This window comes from Bufo gargarizans, chromosome 2 (genome assembly GCF_014858855.1).
Source record: "Bufo gargarizans isolate SCDJY-AF-19 chromosome 2, ASM1485885v1, whole genome shotgun sequence".
NCBI classification, from domain to species: domain Eukaryota; kingdom Metazoa; phylum Chordata; class Amphibia; order Anura; family Bufonidae; genus Bufo; species Bufo gargarizans.
The window spans coordinates 708,414,001-708,437,927 of NC_058081.1; the positions used below are offsets into that span (position 1 = coordinate 708,414,001).

Sequence of the window (23,927 nt, forward strand, 5' to 3'; positions counted from 1 at the left end):
GTTAGTGCAACATTTTAGTCAGCAAGGTGATCAGTGTACAGCAGTCTCAGGCCCTGCTGCAGTGGAGGGATAACGAGTTCAGACTTCAGGTATGATTTGGATCCATTCTATCAGCAGCCTCCATTCACTTTTACTGGGGATGGACTGCGCATGCACTAGTTCTTCAGTCCATCTCCAGGATAAGTAAATGGAGACCGCTGATGGGATCTTCCATCAACAGCCATGTTTCCAGTGCAGCGTTGGCACACAGATTATGGGACCGATGTGTAAACAGGAATAATTATTATTAAACTGTTGGATATCATTGCATAGTTTAAGAATTATTACTAGCTGCATGCATGTGCTGTTACCAGCAGATATGCATCCAGTAATAAGAAGAGTTAAACCACTTTAAATGCACCCTTACTGCTCCCATATAAATTAAGGAGATGCGTAGTATCCAGGTGCTGCTAATCAAATGCACTTAATGGGGTTTTCTGAAATGTTAATACTGATGACCTATCCTCATGAGGGTCTGACAGCCGGGACCCCCACTGATCAGCTGTTAGAGAAGGCATTGTCACTCGCAGTAGTGCCGTGGCCTTCTCTCTGCATTCTCTAGGCCAGTAACGTCACATTCATCATCACATGGCTGAGCTGCGATATCAAGCACAGCCACTAGACAAAGTACTGCATTGTGCTTGGTTGTGCATGGAGTAGGCTGCGATGCTCATAGGAGCTCTGGTGCCTTCTTAAACAGCTGATCAGTGAGGGTCCCAGGTGTCAGACCCCACACTAATCAGATACTGATAACCTAACCAGAGGATAGGTCATCAGTTTTAAAATCTCAGAAAACCCTTTAAATTAAATGATCATCAGCATGTGTGAGCACCTCTATAAAGGTAGACGTTTTGGCAGTTTGCTGGTCTGGAGCATTCAGGCATGTGATAACACAATGCCAATAAGGAAAGACATCAGCAGAAGATCTGAAGAAACTGTTGCTGTCCATCAATCGGGGAAGGGTTATAAGGTCACTTACAAACAATTTGAAGTCCATCATTCTACATAAGAAAAATTATTCACGTCTTCCAAAAGGGGGTAAATATTCAATGATGGAAAAATACCTACCAGGTAATAAACAGCCAAGCATGCTTCTCCTCCCCTTAGCAGGGATAGGGTGCCATCAAACGTAAATGTGTTGTCCATCTTTGGGGGTAGACATCCCTTTTGCAAGAGTCGGAGGAAAAGATACAGTGGATATAAAAAGTCTACACACCCCTGTTAAAATGTCAGGTTTCTGTGATGTAAATAAATGAGACAAAGATAAATCATTTCAGAACTGTACAACTCAATTGAAAAACAAACTGAAATCTTTTAGGTAGAGGGAATAAAAAACAAAACAAAAAAAAAAAAAATAATGTGGTTGCATAAGTGTGCACACCCTCTTATAACTGGGAATGTAGCTGTGTTCAGAATTAAGCAATCACATTCAAAATCATGATAAATAGGAGTCAGCATACACCGGCCATCATGTAAAGTGCCTCTGATTAACCCCAAATAAAGCTCAGCTGCTCTAGTTGGTCTTTCCTGAAATTTTCTTAGTCGCATCCCACAGCAAAAGCCATGGTCCACAGAGAGCTTCCAAAGCATCAGAGGGATCTCATTATTAGAAGGTATCAGTCAGGAGAAGGGAACAAAAGGATTTCCAAGGCATTAGATATACCATGGAAAACAGTGAAGACCGTCATCATCAAGTGGAGAAAATATGGCACAACAGTGACATTACCAAGAACTGGACGTCCCTCCAAAATTGATGAAAAGACGAGAAGAAAACTGGTCTGGGAGGCGACCAAGAGGCCTACAGCAACATTAAAGGAGCTGCAGGAATATCTGGCAAGTCCTGGCTGTGTGGTACATGTGACAACAATCTCCTGTATTCTTCATATGTCTGGGCTATGGGGTAGAGCGGCAAGACGACAGCCTTTTCTTAGAAAGAAAAACATCCAAGCCAGGCTACGTTTTGCAAAAACACATCTGAAGTCTCCCAAAAGCATGTGGGAAAAAGTGTTATCGTCTGATGAAACCAAGATGGAACTTTTTGGCCATAATTCCAAAAGATATGTTTGGCCCAAAAACAACACTGCACATCACCAAAAGAACACCATCCCCACAGTGAAGCATGGTGGTGGCAGCATCATGCCAAGGGCCTGTATTTCTTCAGCTGGAACTGGGGCCCTAGTTAAGCTAGAGGGAATTATGAACAGTTCCAAATACCAGTCAATATTGGCACAAAACCTTCAGGCTTCTGCTAGAAAGCTGAACATGAAGAGGAACTTCATCTTTCAGCATGACAACGACTCAAAGCAAACATCCAAATCAACCAAGGAATGGCTTCACCAGAAGAAGATTAAAGTTTTGGAATGGGAGGCATAGCGGCATGACGTGAGGACGTGCTGCGCTCTCGCCCCTTCCCTGCTCCATGGGCCGCGATGTTTGAATGGCGTCTGGACGCCGACAGCTAGAGGCTCCAGACTGAACCAGGAGGTGCCGATTGCTTCGAGGCGGCTGCAAGGGTGCATGATGGCCCCTGTTTTCTGATTATTCTCCCTTACGCTGCACTGAGGGTACTGAAGGCTGCGGCGCCTGAACTTCTTTCTTTAGCACAGCACAGCAACCCTGGTTTGACCGGGGGCGTGTGGACGGTCGCTGTAGCAGTTGGGGCTTGTGATAACGGCGGCCTCCACTAAGGAGGTGAGAGGCATGAGCGGCAGCTCAGGATCCATGTCGGAGCAGAAGTAGCTGGAATCAGGTGAATCCCCCGCCGTTACTTTCCCCCCGCAAAAGGCTGGCTGTCGATCCCCCCTTCTCCTCAGAGTTACACTGGAATACCTGGCGCTGAGAGCGCATTGAACTGTAAAGGGTGGCGACCAGGGAGTGTACCTGGGTTAAAACATTATGGATGGCCTGGTAATCAGGAATCCTGAAAACTGGGGAGGGGGGAGAGAGAAAGGAGAAAAGTGAAAGGAGGGGAGGAAGGAAAAGGAAAAGGGGAAAACGCCAGCTTATAGCTGTTCCTGAGGATTTACCAACTAGACTTTTTTCCTCTATCTTTTTATTGGTGGATGGGGGATTTGGAAGGAAGAGAAAGGGAGAGAAAGAAGGAGAAAGAGAGATTCACATGTAACCGGCGGAGCTGTTGATTGTATCTCTTGTCGGGTTCAAGAGTATTTGCTCGCTTGATATGTATCTATTCACCAGAGGAATTGCGGATTGTATTTTGAAGAGCATCCCTTGTTGGGAATATAAGTAATCAGACGAACTGCTGAATGTATCCCCCCCAGGTGGAGGACTGTGTTATTGCTGGATTTTTTTTCTTTTTTTTTTTCTTTCTTTACCTGCATCGCCAGCTAGATTTGTATGACACCAGGTGTTTTTGTTGATTATATTTTTTTCTTGTGTGGAGGAAGGCTTCTCTTGCTGGATACCTGTGCAATTAGAGGAACTGCTGAATAAATCTGGGCCTGTGGATAAGGGCACTGCTCGCTGGATACATAAGTTATCAGAAAGGATATTGACTAAACCCGCTCCCGTGGACGAATTATGAATTAAATCGAGTACTCCCTTCCCTCCCTACCCCAGCAATTATATTTAAGTGCTATGAACTGATTTGCTCTTGTTTTTTCTTTTTGAGAGTACTGTTTATTAGATATATACGTAATTAGAGGAAACACGGACGATATTATATACCCATTCTTCTTTTTTTTGCTGTATAAACTTTCGTTTAGTATCTGCTGGGGGGTTGTAATCATGCCTCCAAAGGGCATAAACCGAAGATCTGCTGGTACCTCCTCGCCGGGGGGTGGAAAGGGCAATAGCACAACAACTAGTCTGGAGAAATACCTTAGATCCCCCCCAAAAATTAAGAGCTCTTTACGGGGTAATAAGGAAATCCAGAAGGATATTGGTGAAGTCGTGGTTCTTGAGGAACACGGCAGGGTGGAAAGGAGGGTGGATAGTGGAGAGGGGATGGAGGAAAGAATTAACTTGGTAGATAATAAGCTTCTGGAAATTCTTGGTGCAGTACATCAAACTAACCATAGCCTGGAGGAGCTGACCATTAAGATTGCTTCAGTACAGGTTGATGAGGGGGGGATTGGTTGTCTTGGGAGTTCTAACAGGGTTTAAGGTGAAGGAAAAGCAAGTGATAGATCTGAATGAGTAGTATTATGACATGGAATGTACGGGGCCTTGGAGACAGGGTTAAAAGGGTAATGGTTTTTGACAATGTTACTAAACATCTCCCGGCCATAGTAGGATTGATAGAGACACATAGTACAAAAGATAAGCTAAACTGCTTAAAGAAGAAATGGGCCCAATACCAATATCATTCATGTTTTTCTACATACTCATCCGGAGTCAGTGTATACATTCATCACAAAGTAGATTACCTCCCAATTGATCAGAAAATAGATGAGAGGGGTCGATATGTATTCCTTCACTGTCAGTGGAATGGTATAGTATGTATTTTGGCTTTTGTATATATACCCCCCCCTTTTTCCTTATTGGTTATCCACAGATTGGTGGAGTATGCAGATTCAAGGGGTAAGTGCCCCATAATAATAATGGGGGATCTAAATAACGTTATGAACGACGAGTTAGATAGATATTCCGTGACCCCAAAAGCTACACACGTGACGAGGCGACAATCAATGCTGTGGAAAATATCGCAGGAACTCTCATTAATAGATGTATGGAGATATCTTTATGATGATAAGCCAGGGTTTTCCTGCTTTAGCCGGGGAAACAAAATAATGTCCAGGATAGATTTGGCACTAGTTAGCGTAGAATTAGTTAATAAGATATCCAGCATGAGGTATGAAGCAAATAGCATTTCAGATCATTCCCCCGTATGTCTGCTGTTTAAAACAAACTTGAGACGAACAAACCGTGAGTTTCGCTTGAATCCACACTGGTTGAATTTAATTAAGGAGGAAGACGATATAAGGGTGGACATAGAGGAGTTTTGGAAAAACAACTTGGGGTCAACAGGTTTAGGGTATGTATGGGATGCTTTTAAAAGCATTTTTACGTGGTATTCTGGTAAGCAAAATTAAGGGTCTGAAACGGGGATATGCAAAACAGGAGAGAGAACTGACAGATAGGATAAAAGAAATAGAAGTAGAACTTATGAATAGGAAAATCCCTGAAGTAATAGGCCAACTGGATCTTGCCAAAAGTGCACTGAGGAATTACTTGACGGAAAAGGCACAACAAAAAGTATTTTTTGAGGGGGAACGATACTTCAGGGAATCAGGGAAGTCGGGGAGATTGCTTTCCACACTTATACAGAATCAAAGGGGGGGGGGGGCACCAGGATTGATAGGGTGGAAAGAAGAGATGGGGGGATGGCATCCAGCCAGGGAGATATAGAGTTTGAATTTATGGAATATTATGGGGACCTATACTCCTCGGAGGGAGGAGGGGGACCCGAGGAAGTCAGACTCTTCCTGGAAGGAGTGCCGATCCCCAGACTCTCGGAGGAGGAGAGGGACTGGTTGAGTGGCCCCATTGAAGCAGAGGAATTACGGGAGACATTAAAAACCATTCAGGGGAACTCCAGTCCTGGGTTGGATGGCCTCCCCTTTGAGATATATAGAAGATATGAAGATATTACCCTACCAGTGTTAGTGCAGGTCCTAAATGAGTCATATGACAGTGGTGAACTCCCGTCCTCCCTCTCGGAAGCTGTAATAAGTTTGATAGGTAAAAAGGGGAAGGATGAGAAAAAGGTGGATTCATATCGCCCTATCTCCCTCCTTAATCTCCCTTATCTCCCTCCTTAATACGGATTTCAAAATATGTGCCAAATTACTTGCTAATCGCCTAAGAAAAGTTATTGAAAAGTTAATACACCCGGATCAATCAGGGTTCGTACCTAAACGTCAAGCTCAGACGAATATTCGACGAACACTACTCAACATGCAGATTGGTGGGGAGGGTGCTCATTCCATCCTGTCATTGGACGCTGAAAAAGCGTTTGACAGGGTGGAATGGGCATACCTCTGGAAGGTTATGTATGAGTTCAATTTGGGAGAAAAATTTATTAGATGGGTCCAGCTTTTATATAACAAATCAAGGGTTAGGATAAAAATTCATGGAGCAATATCAGAATCGATTCCTCTGCAGAGGGGAACCCGACAGGGGTGCCCACTTTCCCCACTATTGTTCGCCATATTTATTGAGCCGTTGGCTTGTAAGATCCGAGCAGATGATAAAATAAGGGGGTTTGGGGGAAAAGGTGCAGCGGATAAGATATGCCTTTATGCTGATGATATTCTGTTTTTCGTTAATGGTGGGGTACCAATGGTGCTGCACCTGATGGAAATAGTAAAGCAGTTTGGTCTCATCTCCGGCTTTAGGGTGAACTGGACAAAGTCGGTATTGCTCCCAATTGGTCAGGAAATCGGGCCGGAGGAAATAAATGTTAACATCTTGAAACCCACGGAGTCGTTTGAATATTTGGGCATTAAAATCAGCTCAAGGATACAGGAATATTTAGAACTCAATATTGAGCCTCTCTTAAAAAGGGTTAGGGAAAAAAACAGTACCTGGCAAAAATTGCTAATTCGACAAGTGGATCGAATTGCGATAATAAAGATGGATCTCTTACCACAGATCTTGTATGTTATCTCCGCCTGCCCAGTTTGGATAGGGGACCATTTTTTTTATGCTCTAGAAGGAGTGATAAATGACCTTATCTGGGGGAGAAAAAGGGTTAGGCTGAAACAAAAATACTTATGGCTAGATGAGGAAGACGGTGGCCTGTCTGTACCATGTTTCCGGGGGTATTATTATGCCTCTCAGCTTCAGTGGTTAATGATGGACTGCGTCGTTTTCTGGAAGGGGAACTGGGAGGGCTCCAATATAATATCATTAGCACCCTAGAAACTGGAGTGATAAAAATAAAGGGTAGGCAATGTCCAATTAGTAACATGATACATTTAGTTTGGGTTAAAGTTAAAAAATTATTAGGAATAAATTATGCACTAAAGTTTTCCCCCATTTGGGGAAATTTAAATTTAAAAGAATTTTGGAAGTTTGAAGATTTTATATTTTGGGATAAAAAGGGTATTAGGTTTGTGTTCCAGATGGTGGCGGAAGGACAGCTGAAGACACTAGAGGAAATGGGTTTAAATACAGATAAAGATTGCCTCACATGGTTTAGATATGCTAGATTAAAGCATGCATTCGATAAAACGGAGAATAGAGAATATTTTACTACGAAACACTCAGATTTTGCTGAATTTTGTTATCAGGGAATAGGGAGTAAAGTATCAATTTCACAGATTTATAAAAAAATAAAGAAGGGGTTGGGGGGGTGATTAGATTTAATAGTGAAAAGAAATGGGCACAGGAGGTGGAGCCCTTAACCCTGGACTGGAGAAGTATTTACAAAAATGTAAAAAGGAGCACCATCTCCAGTAGCTTTCGATTGACGCAGTTTTTTTTATCCTCCACCGGACCTATATTACCCCTAGGGTATTGAGCAAGATGTACAAAACAGGGGAGGCAAAGTGCTGGAAGTGTGGAAAGGACAGGGCCGACTTTGTGCATTTGATATGGCTCTGTTCGTTCGTACAGGGGTACTGGATTCAAGTTTTCCAGGACCTAGGGAGAGAGACTGGGAAATTTGCGCCTCTGGAAATCTATATAGCAGTGTTGGGAGATACTGGAAGAATAGGGGCGGATAAAGTAAGCGAAAGGAAATGGGAAAAGGGGTTGATGCTGGCATGTGTTGTACTGGCTAGAGGATGGGGAGCGGAAAGGCCCCCAAGCGTAGTTGAGTGGAAAAATCTATGTGAAAGGGTGTATAGATATGAGAAAATTAGCCAGGTAAAATAGGTAGGCAAAGAAGGAGTAAGAAGAGGAGAGTATAAGTGTTTGTAGAGAAAAGTTAGGGTAAGGAGACGCTGTGAGGATACTCCCAAGACAACCAAGAGGGTGGAGGGGAGAGGGAGAAGGGAAAAAGAAAAAAAAAGCAAGAGTAAATTGGTTGAGGGAAAATATTGTTTTAGTTCACCTTTGTAATTGACGATGGTGTATATTTGTATTTGTGTACTGTTTATTTTCCATTTTGTAACTTGTTTTAACGAGAAAATTGACAAAAAAATTTAATTAAAAAAAAAAAAAGTTTTGGAATGGCCCAGCCAGAGCCCAGACCTGAATCTGATTGAAAATCTGTGGGGTGATCTGAAGAGGGCTGTGCACAGGAGACTCGCAATCTGACAGATTTGGAGTGTTTTTGCAAAGAATAGTGGGCAACTCTTGCCAAGTCAAAATGTGCCATGCTGATAGACTCATACCCAAAAAGACTGAGTGCTGTAATAAAATCTAAAGGTGCTTCAACAAAGTATTAGTTTAAGGGTGTGCACACTTATGCAACCATATTATTTTATTTTTATATATTTTTTTCCCTCTACCTAAAAGATTTCTGTTTGTTTTTCAATTGAGTGGTACAGTTTACAGGTCACATTAAAGGTGGAAAAAAGTTCTGAAATGATTTATCTATATGTATCAGAAACCTGACATTTTCACAGGGGTGTGAAGACTTTTTATATCCAATGTATGCCCGCTACTTAACATTGAGTTCCAGCTTCTTCGCTACCCTCTTAGGGTGACCCGCCCCTCTTGTGTCACATGACATGATCTCATTGGTTGCCAATCCGGATGTTAACGTGTAGGGACCAGAGCACTGTGGCAGGGGAACAAAGGAGCTGGTGTGTATGCTTCCCTCTGCAGGTTTGGTTACATTGGGGAGGGGGGAGTCTCCCCAAACTGCCTCTATCTATATACACATATTAATATATACAGTCATCCAGTAGACTGGGATTACTGATAATCCAGCAATATAGCAGCTTCATAAACTTACCATCCTTCTGCAATTTTACCTATTGCAGCAAATCCCTTATTAACCCAGTAGTCAACTTTTACCAATAACGCTGCTCCTGTAAAAAAAAGAAAGTCAGCCCATTTATGATACTAGGAGTTCAACTAATGGCATATGTGGGGGTATCAGTTGCAAGATTAAGCTTCACATGTTACTCAGATCCCCAATACACAGGGTTAGTGCTGTCTCTGACACCAAGCATCTGGAGCTCACGTTTTGCCCTGTAACCGGGACCTCAGGACCAGTAACTGCATTAGTCTTCTCTGGACACATGTACAACTGCTGAGCAGAAAGCCATTGGCTGACTGCTCCACTATGTATTCTCATAGGCAAGAAGACACATGTGGCCTACAGGACGTTCAGACCATGTCCTTGAGATCAAGAGACCAGCATAGCGATGACTCTGCATCACAACATCCATGCAGTATGGCTGAGAGGTGCTCACCCAAGATGCCTTAGGGTTGAGTAGCTGTGTTTTTATTTCAGGAGGCACAAAGGAGGCACTACTAAAGAACAACATGATGAAACATAGAAAGAAAGAATGGGGCATAAAAAAAACACATTACCATGTGGGGGAACAATGTTCTGGGGGCACAAATGGAGACAACAGTACCGTGTGCGGGCAGAAGCATGCAGGTTCCATAACTGTGTGATAGTAGTTAGCTAACAAGAGGAGGTGAGCGGCGCTTGATAAATGTTGCACCACCTCATGGCTTGGATAGGACTGGAGCAGCAGTAATGTCTGCAGTACAAGGGAAGCCTAGAGCACAGGTAGCAGACAAACCTCAGCACCCTGGAGTGTCAGAGGACCTCAGCCAGCACAGACCATCCAGGAAGCTGCAAGTACAAACATTGGTATAGGGAATGGAGGACATAACAGAGTGTGAAGTGTGTGAGAACAGCAATCTGCCTGTGAAGAGTGTGCATCTGTGCGCCCCAAGGAGAGCTGCCGTGACCATCTTCATTGTTGTCTCTGAGAGGGCGACTCAAAGACAGAGGAAAGTCAGGTGCAACACCAGGGAGGAGAGGAAGCCTGTTGCCATTTTTCATCTCCCTATGCTATTTCTAAGGCATAAAAAAATGCCTAGACCCTGTGTTTGAGATGTTTTAAAAGCCATTGCTACAACATTTTGTTGCACTTAGCATTTCTACATTGCCCTTGTCACTTTCCAAAATGAGGCAAGGCATTGGCATGGAGGGGACAGTACCATCGGGCCCCGCACATTTATCTACTTTTACACCAGTTTTCTGGGGGTAAATGAAGACCCAAATCTATGGCAGCTCAGAACTAGATTTCAGGTTATGTGCACAGACTGTCGGAGGATGCACCTTGTATATGTGCCTCACCATAATGTAGGCGTATTTTCTAGAAGTGCAAGAATAACCATCAAGCTTGTTTCCCCATATGAGATCAGATTGTTCCTGTTCTCACAATGTCCACCTTTTACCTTGAGTGGGGAGCCCTGCACAATAATCACAGGCCAAAAAGATCCTTGGTATGGTCTGGTCTCGCTCTGATAACCCAACCTTTTGGTACTTGGATCGTTCATTAGCATTCGGCAACCAACAGGGTGGTCTCCCTAGCGGCAGGCATTATACTTCTGCTCCATTATTTGCACAGGTTGCTTAAATACAATACGTCCACTCCTTCTCTGGCTACTAGACAGTGGCACTATAAAAAGAGGATCCGGTAACCCTTGGGCTTGGCTTCCTAGATATATGTATCGCCCTCCTGGGTAGTGCCCAGGGGCACACAGCAGAAGCTACATGCTCTCCTCTCCTTTACTAAGCTCTCATCTCCACTTCCTGTGACTGACTGACCACCGCCTAGTGGTGACTGGATGTAATGAAGTTACCAGCCTGTTGTAGGGAATTTGCAGCTATTAGAGTAAATCGACATTATAATGAGATGACATATACAAAGGTTTTAAGTGTCCACTTTTAGCACATAGTGGGACATTGCATATGTACACCTTTGGGGGGGATTTTTTTAAATTTATTATTGCATTGTATTTATTTTGAGCTAAAAATAATTTTTTCAATTGTTTTTTATTAAAAATATGGAATCCTTTATTTGTGTACATAGCTGACATGCTCTTCTGTCTTTTCTGTCATCTGGGGAGCAGACAGACTCCTTATCTCTACTCTCTGACCAGATAAACACTCATTATAGCTCAGTTAGTTTCTTACTGATAAGAATGTGGCTTAAATAAGTGTTTATTAGCTCCTAGTAGTTTAGATATAAGGTTTATTAGATGACCGGCACAAAGTGAAAGGGAAAGTACCAGTCACACAGCTAGAAAAACAGTTAACTCTTTGTGACAGAACAGCTCAATATAAAAAAAAAAAGGCCAATTGAAAATATGATTTTAGCCAAAAAGGAGTAAAATGCAATCTTAAACAATTGCCTCCGAAGGTGTACATAGCCTTTAAGTATTTTTTTATTTTAATTTTTACATAGGGAGATTTCATAAGCGGTTAAAGCCAACATACCAAAAGTAGAAGTAGTAATATAATAGTATGTAATATATGAGATATGTACCTTTTGTAATCCAATTCGATGAATGGACGGATGGGATTCCACAGGTCCAAGAGCTGCCTGCCTATGCCACTAGAAAACAGAATAAGAGAATATTAGATATTTTCAGGGTGTAGAACCGGACTTTTATTCCAGCAGTAGATGCTGAGACTAGAGATGAGCGAAGTATTGAAAAATTCAACTCAGCTGCTTTGCCCATATTTGACAATTTGGTTTGTGAGGAATTACTTCGTAACAAAGCGCATTTCTTTGCAAGTTATGGGTGCAATGACAGGTGATAACAGGGACCCCCATCAATGTACCCCTCAGATGACGAGTTCATAGTACAGCGTAAAAAAAAAAAAAAATTACCTCCTCCATTTGATCGCGAGGAGCTGGCCGCCGGCATCTTGTTGAAGATTTAGCACGTACGCTCACGTGGTCTGCGATCACGTCGGCTGGAGTGGTGACGTCATACGTCACCACGTACACAGGATTTTCTAAGTATGCAGTATAGCACTCTATTGTATACAGCACCCCACAATATGCAGTATAGCACCCTATACTATACAGCACCCCACAGTATGCAGTATAGCACCATGTAGTATACAGCACCCCACAGTATGCAGCATAGCACCATGTAGTATACAGCACCCCACAGTATGCAGTATAGCACCATGTAGTATACAGCACCCCACAGTATGCAGTATAGCACCCTATTGTATACAGCACCCAACAGTATACAGTATAGCACCCTATAGTATACAGCACCCCACAGTATGCAGTATAGCACCCTATAGTATACAGCACCCCACAGTATGCAGTATAGCACCCTATAGAATACAGCACCCCACAGTATGCAGTATAGCACCATGTAGTATACAGCACCCCACAGTATGCAGTATAGCACTCTATAGTATACAGCACCCCACAGTATGCAGTATAGCACCATGTAGTATACAGCACCCCACAGTATGCAGTATAGCACCCTATAGTATACAGCACCCCACAGTATGCAGTATAGCACCATATAGTTTACAGCACCCCACAGTATGCAGTATAGCACCCTATAGTACACAGCATCCCACAGTATGCAAGCAGTATAGCACCCTATAGTATACAACACCCCACAGTATGCAGTATAGCACCCTATAGTATACAGCACCCCACAGTATGCAAGCAGTATAGCACCCTATAGTATACAACACCCCACAGTATGCAGTATAGCACCCTATAGTATACAGCACCCCACAGTATGCAGTATAGCACCCTATAGTATACAGCACCCCACAGTATGCAGTATAGCACCATTCGCGAGAATTCGCGAATATTTAGTTTTTCAAATATTCGTCAATTTTTTCCATCTGAAGTCATAATTCCTCCCTGCATAAGTTGCGGAATGGAGACGGAACGGAGGCAAACTGATGCATTCTGAGTGGATCCTTTTCCATTCAGAATGCATTGGGGCAAAACTGATCCGTTTTGGACCGCTGAGCCCTGAACGGATCTCACAAACGGAAAGCAAAAACAACAGTGTGAAAGTAGCCAATCACAGCTCTCGCTCTCACAGTTCACTGCCTGGAGTGCCCGCACGCAGGTAGGCATGGCAGCACCCCCTGTGTAGCTGACAGCATGACACCCGGGGAAGCCCCCCCCCCAGGACGCTACTCGATGTAAATGAATTTGTGGGCAGTGGCCAGCGGGACTCAAGAAATTTAGACAAGCACATTCATAGTCGCAGGTGCACATCCATAAATGTAACATGCAGAAAGCAAACAAAAAACAGGTATGGCAGCACATTCATATTTTGTTAGACCATAAAACCAAATCATGTACTAAAGGGACACCCCCCCCCCCCATTGGTATTGATTGCGGCATCATTAATGGTTAGTATCATGGAAACAACCAGGCTCCTCTACCTTTTCACAGGTGGAGAAAAGACACAGAGGGCGTCACATACCTGCGGCCAGCCCTGCCTCTATCTATATAGTCACATAACTGCGGCCAGCCCTGCCTCTATCTATATAGTCACATACCTGCGGCCAGCCCTGCCTCTATCTATATAGTCACATACCTGCGGCCAGCCCTACCTCTATCTATATAGTCACATACCTGCAGGCCGGCCCTGCCTCTATCTATATAGTCACATACCTGCGGCCAGCCCTGCCTCTATCTATATAGTCACATACCCTGCGGCCAGCCCTGCCTCTATCTATATAGGTCACATACCTGCGGCCAGCCCTGCCTCTATCTATATAGTCACATACCTGCGGCCAGCCCTGCCTCTATCTATATAGTCACATAACCTGCGGCCAGCCCTACATCTATCTATATAGTCACATACCTGCGGCCAGCCCCTGCCTCTATCTATATAGTCACATACCTGCGGCCAGCCCTGCCTCTATCTATATAGTCACATACCTGCGGCCAGCCCTGCCTCTATCTATATAGTCACATACCTGCGGCCAGCCCTGCCTCTATCTATATAGTCACATACCTGCGGCCAGCCCTGCCTCTATCTATATAGTCACTACCTGCGGCCAGCCCTGCCTCTATCTATAGTCACATACCTGCGGCCAGCCCTGCCTCTATCTATATAGTCACATACCTGCGGCCAGCCCTGCCTCTATCTATATAGTCACATACCTGCGGCCAGCCCTGCCTCTATCTATATAGTCACATACCTGCGGCCAGCCCTGCCTCTATCTATATAGTCACATACCTGCGGCCAGCCCTGCCTCTATCTATATAGTCACATGCCTGCGGCCAGCCCTGCCTCTATCTATATAGTCACATACCTGCGGCCAGCCCTGCCTCTATCTATATAGTCACATACCTGCGGCCAGCCCTACATCTATCTATATAGTCCATACCTGCGGCCAGCCCTGCCTCTATCTATATAGTCACATACCTGCGGCCAGCCCTGCCTCTATCTATATCACATACCTGCGGCCAGCCCTGCCTCTATCTATATAGTCACATACCTGCGGCCAGCCCTGCCTCTATCTATATAGTCACATACCTGCGGCCCGCCCTGCCTCTATCTATATAGTCACATACCTGCGGCCAGCCCTGCCTCTATCTATATAGTCACATACCTGCGGCCAGCCCTGCCTCTATCTATATAGTCACATACCTGCGGCCAGCCCTGCCTCTATCTATATAGTCACATACCTGCGGCCAGCCCTGCCTCTATCTATATAGTCACATACCTGCGGCCAGCCCTGCCTCTATCTATATAGTCACATACCTGCGGCCAGCCCTGCCTCTATCTATATAGTCACATACCTGCGGCCAGCCCTGCCTCTATCTATATAGTCACATACCTGCGGCCAGCCCCTGCCTCTATCTATATAGTCACATACCTGCAGCCAGCCCTGCCTCTATCTATATAGTCACATACCTGCGGCAGCCCTGCCTCTATCTATATAGTCACATACCTGCGGCCAGCCCTGCCTCTATCTATATAGTCACATACCTGCGGCCAGCCCTGCCTCTATCTATATAGTCACATACCTGCGGCCAGCCCTGCCTCTATCTATATAGTCACATACCTGCGGCCAGCCCTGCCTCTATCTATATAGTCACATACCTGCGGCCAGCCCTGCCTCTATCTATATAGTCACATACCTGCGGCCAGCCCTGCCTCTATCTATATAGTCACATACCTGCGGCCAGCCCTGCCTCTATCTATATAGTCACATAACTGCGGCCAGCCCTGCCTCTATCTATATAGTCACATACCTGCGGCCAGCCCTGCCTCTATCTATATAGTCACATACCTGCGGCCAGCCCTGCCTCTATCTATATAGTCACATACCTGCGGCCAGCCCTTCCTCTATCTATATAGTCACATACCTGCGGCCAGCCCTGCCTCTATCTATATAGTCACATACCTGCGGCCAGCCCTGTCCTCTATCTATATAGTCCACATACCTGCGGCCAGCCCTGCCTCTATCTATATAGTCACATACCTGCGGCCAGCCCTGCCTCTATCTATATAGTCACATACCTGCGGCCGGCCCTGCCTCTATCTATATAGTCACATACCTGCGGCCAGCCCTGCCTCTATCTATATAGTCACATACCTGCGGCCGGCCCTGCCTCTATCTATATAGTCACATACCTGCGGCCAGCCCTGCCTCTATCTATATAGTCACATACCTGCGGCCAGCCCTGCCTCTATCTATATAGTCACATACCTGCGGCCAGCCCTGCCTCTATCTATATAGTCACATACCTGCGGCAGGCCCTGCCTCTATCTATATAGTCACATACCTGCGGCCAGCCCTGTCTCTATCTATATAGTCACATACCTGCGGCCAGCCCTGCCTCTATCTATATAGTCACTACCTGCGGCCAGCCCTGCCTCCATCTATATAGTCACATACCTGCGACCAGCCCTGCCTCTATCTATATAGTCACATACCTGCGGCCAGCCCTGCCTCTATCTATATAGTCACATACCTGCGGCCAGCCCTGCCTCTATCTATATATCACATACCTGCGGCCAGCCCTGCCTCTATCTATATAGTCACATACCTGCGGCCGGCCCTGCCTCTATCTATATAGTCACATTACCTGCGGCCAGCCCCTGCCTCTATCTATATAGTCACATACCTGCGGCCAGCCCTGCCTCTATCTATATAGTCACATACCTGCGGCCAGCCCTGCCTCTATCTATATAGTCACATACCTGCGGCCAGCCCTGCCTCTATCTATATAGTCACCATACCTGCGGCCAGCCCTGCCTCTATCTATATAGTCACATACCTGCGGCCAGCCCTGCCTCTATCTATATAGTCACATACCTGCGGCCAGGCCCTGCCTCTATCTATATAGTCACATACCTGCGGCCAGCCCTGCCTCTATCTATATAGTCACATACCTGCGGCCGGCCCTGCCTCTATCTATATAGTCACATACCTGCGGCCAGCCCTGCCTCTATCTATATAGTCACATACCTGCGGCCAGCCCTGCCTCTATCTATATAGTCACATACCTGCGGCCAGCCCTGCCTCTATCTATATAGTCACATACCTGCGGCCAGCCCTGCCTCTATCTATATAGTCACATACCTGCGGCCAGCCCTGCCTCTATCTATATAGTCACATACCTGCGGCCAGCCCTGCCTCTATCTATATAGTCACATACCTGCGGCCAGCCCTGCCTCTATCTATATAGTCACATACCTGCGGCCAGCCCTGCCTCTATCTATATAGTCACATACCTGCGGCCAGCCCTGCCTCTATCTATATAGTCACATACCTGCGGCCAGCCCTGCCTCTATCTATATAGTCACATACCTGCGGCCAGCCCTGCCTCTATCTATATAGTCACATACCTGCGGCCAGCCCTGCCTCTATCTATATAGTCACATACCTGCAGCCCTGCCTCTATCTATATAGTCACATACCTGCGGCCAGCCCTGCCTCTATCTATATAGTCACATACCTGCGGCCAGCCCTGCCTCTATCTATATAGTCACATACCTGCGGCCAGCCCTGCCTCTATCTATATAGTCACATACCTGCGGCCAGCCCTGCCTCTATCTATAGTCACATACCTGCGGCCAGCCCTGCCTCTATCTATATAGTCACATACCTGCGGCCAGCCCTGCCTCTATCTATATAGTCACATACCTGCGGCCAGCCCTGCCTCTATCTATATAGTCACATACCTGCGGCCGGCCCTGCCTCTATCTATATAGTCACATACCTGCCCTGCCTCTATCTATATAGTCACATACCTGCGGCAGCCCTGCCTCTATCTATATAGTCACATACCTGCGGCAGCCCTGCCTCTATCTATATAGTCACATACCTGCGCCGAGGCCCTGCCTCTATCTATATAGTCACATACCTGCGGCCAGCCCTGCCTCTATCTATATAGTCACATACCTGCGGCCAGCCCTGCCTCTATCTATATAGTCACCATACCTGCGGCCAGGCCCTGCCTCTATCTATATAGTCACATACCTGCGGCCGGGCCCTGCCTCTATCTATATAGGTCACATACCTGCGGCCGGCCCTGCCTCTATCTATATAGTCACATACCTGGGCCGGCCCTGCCTCTATCTATATAGTCACAGACCTGCGGCCAGCCCTGCCTCTATCTATATAGACACATACCTGCGGCCAGGCCCTGCCTCTATCTATATAGTCACATACCTGCGGCCAGCCCTGCCTCTATCTATATAGTCACATACCTGCGGCCAGCCCTGCCTCTATCTATATAGTCACATACCTGCCTGCCTGCCTCATCATACCTGCGGCCGGCCCTGCCTCTATCTATATAGTCACATACCTGCGGCCGGCCCTGCCTCTATCTATATAGTCACATACCTGCGGCCGGCCCTGCCTCTATCTATATAGTCACATACCTGCGGCCAGCCCTGCCTCTATCTATATAGTCACATGCCTGCGGCCGGCCCTGGCCTCTATCTATATAGTCACATACCTGCGGCGGCCCTGCCTCTATCTATATAGTCACATACCTGCGGCCGGCCCTGCCCCTATCTATATAGTCACATACCTGCGGCCAGCCCTGCCTCTATCTATATAGTCACATACCTGCGGCCAGCCCTGCCTCTATCTATATACATGTGCATAGAAATATATACAGTATGTGTATTATACATAGACTGGGATACTAAGGATTCCAAAGTTTAGCAGTCTTAGGAATTCGTTACCACAAAGCACAAGGAAATTCGCTTCGTGGTTAGGGTGGGTTCTCATCACGTTTTTGCTATCCGTCTAACAGATAAAAAGTGCAGTACACCACTCTTTAAACGTTAAAGTATAATTTTTTTTACACTGGAACCCTATGGAGAACGGAGGCCACTGTATGGCGTTAGTCTGAGGCATTCGTTAACATATATGTTTTTTGTACACGTTAAACAGATGGCAAAAAACGTGATGTGAACACAGCCTTAAAAAGAGGTTTTTACAGTACTTACCATAAACTGGTCACTAAAGATACACCACCGCCTATCACACCAGTAACACACTCCATCATTTCCATGTCTTATTTTCTGCAAAAAATAAAACATCCTTATGGAGGTATCAAATGGGAGCTCGGGTCTCAAATGATATATGGATTTATGTTAATGATGTATATCATACACAGACTTTAAAGAGGTTGTCCTGCTAAATACAGCGCCTTGAAAAAGTATTTATATCCCTTGAAATTTTCCACATTTTTTCACGTTACACCCACAAACGTAAAGGGAATCTGTCACCAGTTTTATGGTGGGCTAAATACGGGCAACATAGTAACTAGTGACAGATCTCCTCGGCAAAATGCTGGGCCACTTTCTTTAATTGACCCAGCAATTTTGTTAAAATCTTGTATTGAACACCTCTGGTACATAACCAATGAGTCCCAATATTCATGAGCTCCTGGATTTCCCCACCCTCCTGTTGCTGATTCATATGGAAAATAACCTGTCACTCAGAGGCAGGTGGGCGGGAGATCTGAAGCTTATGAATATGGGGACTTGTTCGGATGCGCTGGAGATGTTCAATACAAGATTCTGGCAAAATGGTTAGTTCAATTCCAAAATTGACCCAGCATTTTGCTAAGGGGATCTGTCACTTGCTTATGTTGCCCTTAGACGGATTCCCTTAAACTCCTTAGGTACCGGGCTCATTTTCACCTTAAGGACCAGGCCATTTTTTGCAAATCTGACCAGTGTCACTTTATGTGTGAATAACTTTAAAACGCTTTGACTTATCCAGGCCTTTCTGAGATTGTTTTCTCGTCACTTATTGTACTTCATGACAGTGGTAAAATTGAGTAAAAAAAATACCAAATTTACCAAAAATTTTGAAAAATTTGCAAATTTCCAAGTTTCAATTTCTCTACTTCTATAATACATAGTAATACCTCCAAAAATAGTTATTAATTTACATTCCCAATATGTCTACTTCATTGATCACTTTGGATCATTTTGTGAATGCCATTTTATTTTTTGGGGGACGTTACAAGGCTTATAAGTTTAGAAGCCAATCTTGAAATTTTTCTGAAAATTTCTAAAACCCACTTTTTCAGGACCAGTTCAGGTCTGAAGTCACTTTGTGAGGCTTACCTAATAGAAACCACCCAAAAATGACCCGATTCTAGAAACTACACCCCTCTAGGTATTCAAAACTGATTTTACAAACTTTATTAACCCTTTAGGTATTCCACAAGAGTTAATGGAAAATAGAGATAAAATTTCAAAATTTCACTTTTTTGGCAGATTTTTCATTTTAATAATTTTTTTTCTAGTTACAAAGCAAGGGTTAACAGCCAAACAAAACTCAATATTTATGGCCCTGATTCTGTAGTTTACAGAAACACCCCATATGTGGTCGTAAACAGCTGTACAGGCACACGGCAGGGTGCAGAAGGAAAGGAACGCCATACGGTTTTTGGAAGGCAGATTTTGCTGGACTGTTTTTTTTGGCACCATGTCCCATTTGAAGCCCCCCTGATTCACCCCTAGAGTAGAAACTCCAAAAAAGTGACCCAATTTTAGAAACTACGGCATAGGGTGGCAGTATTGTTGGTACTGTTTTAGGGTACATATGATTTTTGGTTTCGACAATATGAAATATTACTTTTTTTGGTTGTTTGTTTCAGTTTTACATAACAAAGCATTTAAAAATAAATAAAGATTCTTTAGTGTCTCCACATTCTGAAAGATAGAGAAAAAAAGACAATGCAGCAGCACCCTGCATACCAGATAAAGTACAATAATGCCATAGTCACAAAAAATATTATAGTGCTAATGCTACGCTTATTTATAAAGTGAGATGCTTGGCAAATGCATTTTGTACAAAACCATCTGAGCCCGTCTGCCGTACGTCAAGGCGATCTCTGTTAGACGGGTCCTAACACTAAATACTACCTGTTATGCGCCATAATGGCCGCTATAAAGTTCAGGAAGTGTTGGATCCACATGCATGTTGGGTCCACTCTGCCTTTTACCATTTTTGGTGCCATAATGGCCTTTATTACTTACAAGGGATGCAGGTACCAACATGCATGCTGAGCCCACTCCATACTTTTCCTTGTGCCAGACAGCTTCCAATGAATGCAGTGAGAGCATGCCACAGCTTTAGGCCGAATGCACACGGCCGTGTTTCACAGCCGTGTGCGGGCCGTGGAACCGCGGCCTGGATCCCTGCCGAGAGCAGGAGCGCACGGCGTCATTGGTTGCTATGACGCCCTGCGCTCCCTGCTGCCGCCGCAATACAGTAATACACTGGTATGATCTATACCAGTGTATTACTGTACTGTGGCGGCAGCAGGGAGCACACGGCGTCATAGCAACCCATGACGCCGTGCGCTCCTGCTCTCAGGAGGGATCCAGGCCGCGGTTCCACGGCCCGCACACGGCCGTGTGCATTCGGCCTTATACTGAGACTAATTAAAATCAGCCTATGGGGCAGACAGGCTAATCAGAAGTGCACGACTCGCTGGAGTGCCACATCTCCAGCGCTGTAAATCTGCAAAGAAAAGGGGGTTAGTCAGCACATCCCAGTGCGCAGGTGCACGCCGCCATGGCTAAAAACATAGAGAAAAAATAATATTTTTTGTGACTATGGCATTATTGTACTCTATCTGATTTGCAGGGTGCTGTTGCATTGTCTTTTTTTCTCTATGTTTTAAGACATGGCAGCGTGCACCTGCGCACTGGGATGTGCTGACTAACCCCCTTTTCTTTGCAGATTTACAGCGCTGGAGATGTGGCACTCCAGCGAGTCGTGCACTCCTGATTAGCCTGTCTGCCCCATAGGCTGATTTTAATTAGTCTCAGTATAAGGCCTCTTTCACACTACCGTTTTTTTTTTCCGTTTTGCGGTCCGTTTTTTGCGTTCCGTATACGGTCCGTATACGGAACCATTCATTTCAATGGTTCCGCAAAAAAAACTGAATGTGTTCCGTATGCATTCCGTTTCCGTATTTCCGTTTTTCCGTTCCGTTGAAAGATAGAACATATCCTATATTTGGCCGCAAATCACGGTCCGTGGCTCCATTCAAGTCAATGGGTCCGCAAAAAAAACGGAACACATACGGAAATGCATCCGTATGTCTTCCGTATCCGTTCCGTTTTTTGCGGAACCATCTATTGAAAATGTTATGCCCAGCCCAATTTTTTCAATGTAATTACTGTATATGCCATACGGAAAAACGGAACGGAACAACGGAACGGAAACGGAATCACAACGGAAGCAAAAAAACGGCACAACGGATCCGTGAAAAACGGACCGCAAAACACTGAAATGGACATACTGTAGTGTGAAAGAGGCCTAAGGCTTCTTTCCCACGGGCGTGTGCGCCCAGTGGTCGTGCTGGGGCCCACAAAAAGATAGGACATGGTCTATCTTTTTGTGGAACGGAAGTACGGGACGAAACGCCACGGAAGCACTCCGTAGTGCTTCCGCAGGGTTCCGTGGTTTCCGTTCCGCACCATTCCGCATCTCCAGATTTGCGGACCCATTGAAGTGAATAGGTCCGCATCCGTGATGCGGAATGCCCACGGAACGGCTCCCGTGTATTGCGGATCCGCAAATGCACACGCCCGTGGAAAAGAGGCCTAAGGCTACATGCACACAAACGTTGTTTGTTTCCGTTTCAGTGTCCGTTCCTTTTTTTTTTGCGGCGGATAGGATGCGGACCCATTCATTTCAATGGGTCCGCAAAAAACGCAGGCAGAACACCGTGTGCTGTCCGCATCAGTATGTCCGTTCCATTGCCCCGCAAAAAAAATAGTGCATGTCCTATTTTTTTTCTAGTTTGTGGACAAGGATAGGCATTATTACAATTGATTTGCAAATGGATTTATTTTGCGGATCTGCAATTTGCAGATCGCAAAACACATACGGTCGTGTGCATGTAGCCTTAAGCTGTGGCCTGCTCTCACTACATTCATTGGAAGCTGTCAAGGCACAAGGAAAGGTATGTAGTGGGCTCGGCATGCATGCTGGTACCTGCATCCCTTGTAAGTAATAAAGGCCATTATGGCACCAAAAATGGTAAAAGGCAGAGTGGACCCAGCATGCATGTGGATCCAACACTTCCTAAACTTTATAGCGGCCATTATGGCGCATAACAGGTAGTATTTAGTGTTAGGACCCATCTAACAGAGATCGCCTTGACGTACGGCAGACGGGCTCAGATGCGCGCACTCACTCACACCCGGCCAGGCAGTTCCGTTTCTATAGTGAAGCAGGGAAACCTCACCGCTCCCTGCTTCACTGATCTTCAGAGCTCAGGAGCTCCCCCTGCTGGCCCCAGATTGTGCTGCTGGCTGTGGGAGGAGACCTGAAAGTCCGGCAATCTGCCTCCTCTCATCAGGGAAGAAGGTAAGTATGTGTATTTTTTTTTCTAACGCTGTAGACTGGGGGCAGGGGGGGGGGGGGTTTGATGGGAACAACTAGAGTGAGGGGGCACAAACAAAAGTTGGCATCTCTACTGAGGGGAACCTAATCTGCCATAACTAATTTGAGGGGGCATCTAATGTGGCATAACTACTGTGAGGGGGGTACATATAAAGGCATAACTATGAGGGGGCACATATGAAGGCATAACTACTGTGATGGGGCATGTAATCTGGCATAACCAATGTGAGGGGCACATAATCTGGCATGACTACTGTGAGGGGACACATAATCTGGCATAACCGCTCTGAGGGGGCACATATCTGGGCATATTTACTTTGAGGGGGGCACATAACTGGGCATAAATACTGTGAAGGGGCACATAATCTGGAATTACTACTGTGAGGGGACACATAATCTGGCATAACCACTCTGAGGGGGCACATATCTGGGCATATCTACTTTGAGGGGGCACATAACTGGGCATAAATACTGTGAGGGGCACATAATCTGGCATTACTACTGTGAGGGGCATATATTCTGGCATTACTAGGTGAGGGGCACATAGTCTGGCATTACTACTGTGAGGGGGCACATATCTGGGCATAACTACTGTAAGGGGACACATATTTGGCATAACTACTATGAGGGGGCACAAATCTCGGCATAATTACTGTGACAGGAACAAAGGTGGGCATAACTACTGTGAGGGGCCACAAGGTGGGCATTAGTACTGTGTGGTTGCACTTAGGGGAAATTTCCTAGATTACCCTGCTATACATTAGCATGGCTCAGTCTTACAGGCCAGCACAGCGCCCCCTGCTGGTGATTTCACAGGGGCAGTCACCATCCCTTCCTTATGTGATTATTCTTTTTTTCTCACCACAGGGACCTTGTTCTGGATCCAGCGGACATCAGGCCGATGCCAGCGACACCCTGGATGAGGTAGGACAAGATTTTATTAGGACTGGGTGAGTGTAGCCATGCATTGGGCTTAGGGCTCTTTAACATGAGCGGATCCCGTGCGGGTAATCCACTGCGTGAAAGACAGCCAAGCCCCGTTCCGGACAGCAGAGACACGGAGCAGTAACATGATTGATAATGCTTTGTGCCT

The 23,927-nt window shown here is 45.5% G+C and overlaps 1 long non-coding RNA gene across 1 annotated transcript in view; it reads right to left on the reverse strand.

The window, feature by feature from the left end:
• LOC122929083 overlaps positions 1-23,927 on the reverse strand; it is a 39,812-nt gene that overhangs the window by 2,731 nt on the left and 13,154 nt on the right. The window contains exons 2-4 of the long non-coding RNA XR_006387954.1: positions 18,403-18,477; positions 11,469-11,537; positions 8,909-8,984 (exon numbers count right to left, since the gene is read on the reverse strand). This is a non-coding gene — a long non-coding RNA (uncharacterized LOC122929083). The remainder of the gene's footprint in view (positions 1-8,908; positions 8,985-11,468; positions 11,538-18,402; positions 18,478-23,927) is intronic.